General features: G+C 52.6%; 1 pseudogene; it reads right to left on the reverse strand.

The window, feature by feature from the left end:
• Positions 1-2633: 2633 nt before the first annotated feature.
• LOC148092438 (U5 spliceosomal RNA) lies at positions 2634-2725 on the reverse strand (annotated as a pseudogene).
• Between the last annotated feature and the right edge of the window lie 1699 nt (positions 2726-4424).

Consider the following 4424-nt stretch of genomic DNA (forward strand, 5'->3'; position numbering starts at 1 on the left):
CTTAGGAAGAGGGGTTGCATGGAAGGGCGTTCCCTTGTAAGCATTCTAATAAAAAACAAAATCCAAATTTCCAAACAGATTGACTTCGGGGACACTGAAGCTCCATTCCGAGCACTCAATCCTATTGTCAAGGACTGCACTCCAAGGACTCACATAATTTTTGCAGAACTATTGTATATTGCTCTGTCTACAGCTTCTTCAGCAGTGTCTTTCTCCCATTGTGTCTGCATTTTCTGTTAACAAGGAAGGAGGCCAGTAACGATTATTGAGGGACATAGTTGGTGGCCTTCCCCATAACCATTAAAGTCTTTCTTGCTTGTTAACAGAGTCCCAGTGTTGCTCAGGTATCAGACAGGCTGCCCAAGGAAGAGCTTTGATTATCCCACTCCTCTTTGCCAGTGACAGGTATAGAGGTGGACATGTGGCCCAGTTTTAGCCAGTGAGACACAAACGTAAGTAGTGAATAGGAGGCTCCTAGGAAAGATTTCTTTTTTCCCTGGTGCAAGAGGGAATGCTGTGAGCAAAAGCTCCCCTGGTGGTGCTCTCCTTCCTGATAGGGTGCTGTCCTTTAAACAAGTGATGCTTGGAATTCCAGTGGCCACCTTGGAATTGTCAAAGGTAAAATTTCCACTTGCACCTGCCTAGGAGATAGCAAAGCCTGTTGTGTTTCATCAAAACTGGTTCTAAGTAGCAGAGCTTATCAAAGGACCATAAACTTTGAGAGACCTGAGGAGTCAGATCCCCACTGGACTAAACTCAAGACTCTTTGCTGACCAATGAACATTGAGACTGGTTTTAACAAATCATGCATAGGCCCTAGCCAGTGTGGCTCAGTTGGCTGAGCATCATCCAGTGCACTAAGAGGTCTCTGGTTCTATTCCAGGTCAGGGCACTTGCCCAGGTTGGGGGCTCAATCCCCAGTGGGGGGGTGCGGGAGGCAGCCTCCCAATGACTCTCATCATTGATGTTTCTAACTCTCTCTCTCCCTCTCCTGTCCTCTCTCTGAAATCAATACAGATACATTTAAAATTTATATATATATAAATGCAAACAAACAAAAAATCATGAACAGGCTAACTCTATACAGAGTACTAGTTTTCAATCCTCAACCACCATGAACCACTCCTTTTCATAACCTGGGTTTTTGTTTTATTTGCTCACATGACCACAAGGGAATGACAAAGCTGACTCTCCAGCTCCCTCATCTCAAGATGTTGCTGAACCAGCCCTGAAACCACCGCTGCTAGATTTTTTGCTAAGTGAACCTTAAATATCCTATTTTATGAGAAGGATTGACAAACGACAGCCCATGGGCCAATAAATAAGACTTTACTGGAACACAGCCACGCTCACCTGTTCATGTACCGTCTATGGCTACTTTCACGCTACACCAGCAGAGCTGAGTAGTTGCCGCAGAGACAGCATGGCCTGCAAAGCCGAAAATACTTACTATCCAGCTCTTTACAGAAAAATTTTACTAACCTCAGGTTTAAATACTGTTAGTTGGATTTATTTGGTACATTATATTGAAAGCATGCCAAAACGATACAGCTACACCATGGCCACCTCTTCCAATTCCTGGATTCTTCCAGTAAAATCATAGATATTCCCACATACACTGCCTGGTGGACCATGGACTGAATCCAATACCCACTTGATCTAAAATCTTGTACAATGGATCTCACTACTATCCAATCATCCCAGCTCTTTTTTAGGTCTGCCTCAATAGAAATAGCACACATTGAGTCTGCAACATTCTTATAACTCTTCTCTTCCCATTGGCTGGCTTTTATTCATCTTTTCTAGCTCAGCTCAAATGCAGTTTCTTCAAGAAAAGATTCTCTGACCCACCAAATAGGTCATGCCCTCATTTTACGGTTTCATGGGGCCATAAGTTTCTCCATCATAGTACTTATCAAAAATTATAATAAAGCATGATCTGTGTAATTCATTTTTATTCATTCCCTTCATTTTTAAAATAAAAGCTCCCTATGTTCAGGGGCTATCTATCCTAATTATGGTCTTGATCCCTAGGCCTAAGACATTACTTCATTTACAAGACACACGAAGTAGATGTGTGATAAATGAATGAAGAATAAGTGAATGGAATAAACTGTACAGAGCATACTTTGAACCCTATGAAATCTTATGGCCTTTGCTGGACCATGTTCATCTCTCAGAAATACAGAAGCAACTCCATTGTACTAGGCTTGTGCACTTTAATGAGTCTGAGAGTGTCATGAGAAGTGTAACAAGATCTGGCACCTCAGCCGCCCAATCCAGCCAGCAGGCTTGTCATTCTTCTAAGATGACATATCAGTTGCCTAATTCATTCACCCGGTGGTCTTGCATTTGTGTATGTCAACATCTGCACCCCCGCGGAGGTGGTTCTTCCCCTCACTAGCTAAGTGCCCTCAGACGCTGCTTACCTCTGTTTTCTCGCCTGTATAATGGGGACACTGTGCGCGGATTAGAGACTTCTCCTGCTACTGTGAAAAGGATACGTAAGCATCTGCCTAAACCAAGACACCATCACAGAAATAAAAAGGAAAAAGGGAAAAAACTTGAGAAAGATTTAGAACCTGATCGTCCCTATTAATAGAATCCACTGAATATTTACCTGGGGCAGTTTTATTTTATTTATTTTTTCCATAACTGTTCCTCTCCATGGAAATCTTTAGTAAAAGGGGAAAGATTTTTGAGACCTAAAGAGAAACCAGAGTATACTTGGGACAGTTTTAAACCTAAAGACTGCATCATATCTTTTTTAACTGTTCATTTCCCTCACTCTTATTTCCGTTTTCTGTTGAGACTTTGCAGCAGCACAGCTTAGACCCTCTCTGGGTCCCCCGCCCCGCTCGGGGGCCTGGCAGGGGGCTGCGGCCCAGCCTCGGTGGAGCCGAGCGCCCGGGCTCGGCAGGACCTGCTGGCCGGGGGCACCTCCTGCGGACCGGGCTGCGCCCTTCGCCCCGAAGCTCCTCCTGGGCCACGGCCCGTTCAGCAGCGGCCTGCTCGTCCTTTTCAGTCTCCTCGGGGTCCCCGCAGCAGCAGAGATGCGGCATCGCCTCCTGTGGGTGTCACGGGAGATGGTCCCACACATGTGCAGAGCCTCCCGGGCCCGCACCCCCCCGCACCAGGCCCACGGAGTGAGCCCCCTTGTTGTCGCAGGGGTGGCAATGTCCACAGCGCAGAGGAGAGCCTGCGGCACGCAGGGCGGGGGCCGGCAGGGGGCAGGGGACGCCGTGCGGGAGGCCGGCAGGGGGCAGGGGACGCCGTGCGGGAGGCCGGCAGGGGGCAGGGGACGCCGTGCGGGAGGCCGGCAGGGGGCAGGGGACGCCGTGCGGGAGGCCGGCAGGGGGCAGGGGACGCCGTGCGGGAGGCCGGCAGGGGGCAGGGGACGCCGTGCGGGAGGCCGGCGGGGGGCAGGGGACGCCGTGCGGGAGGCCGGCAGGGGGCAGGGGACGCCGTGCGGGAGGCCGGCAGGGGGCAGGGGACGCCGTGCGGGAGGCCGGCAGGGGGCAGGGGACGCCGTGCGGGAGGCCGGCAGGGGGCAGGGGACGCCGTGCGGGAGGCCGGCAGGGGGCAGGGGACGCCGTGCGGGAGGCCGGCAGGGGGCAGGGGACGCCGTGCGGGAGGCCGGCGGGGGGCAGGGGACGCCGTGCGGGAGGCCGGCAGGGGGCAGGGGACGCCGTGCGGGAGGCCGGCAGGGGGCAGGGGACGCCGTGCGGGAGGCCGGCAGGGGGCAGGGGACGCCGTGCGGGAGGCCGGCAGGGGGCAGGGGACGCCGTGCGGGAGGCGGCGGCCGGCCGGGTCAGCGCCCACCGGGAGACGGGGCTCGGGAGGCTGCCTGGGCCTGGCTGGTGAAGGCCCGGGGGAGCGGCCAGCAGCGGCGGCGGCAAGCTCAGCTCAGCTCTGGGGCCAGCACTCCTGAGGACACGACACTGGCGGCGGCTGGATTTTCAGTGGCAACGGTGGCACAGCCACCATCGGGAGCTGCTGCCAGGCCCCCTTCAGCGCCATGCCCTGGCCGCCTCGCTCTCCCGCTGTAGGTGTGCGGGTGCCTTGCAAGTCCCGGCTGGTGCCACCTCAGTGGGTTCCTGCGGCGAGGATTTTGAGGACATTTTCCTCCTTCAGTTGCAGGACATCAGGGGCTCTGGACTTTGTGAAGGTTTCCCCTAAGTTGCTGTGGGAGCCCGGGACAGTGCCATATGGACCCCTCTCTGGGTAAGCGTGGAAAGGCTATATTATCTTTCATTGGGAAACCTGAAATTCCCTCTCCGTCATTAAGAATGGGATCTTGAGAGCAAAATAGATCCATAAGGAAAATGCCACTTTCAGTTATAATAGCAAGTTCTGATTCTAAATCAAAGTTTCAATTAAAAATTCTTTTCTTTCCAAAGACCCAATTTGCAGTTCTCAACATA

The sequence above is a fragment of the Miniopterus natalensis genome, chromosome 9 (assembly GCF_054644295.1).
Source record: "Miniopterus natalensis isolate mMinNat1 chromosome 9, mMinNat1.hap1, whole genome shotgun sequence".
Classification (NCBI taxonomy): Eukaryota; Metazoa; Chordata; class Mammalia; order Chiroptera; family Miniopteridae; genus Miniopterus; species Miniopterus natalensis.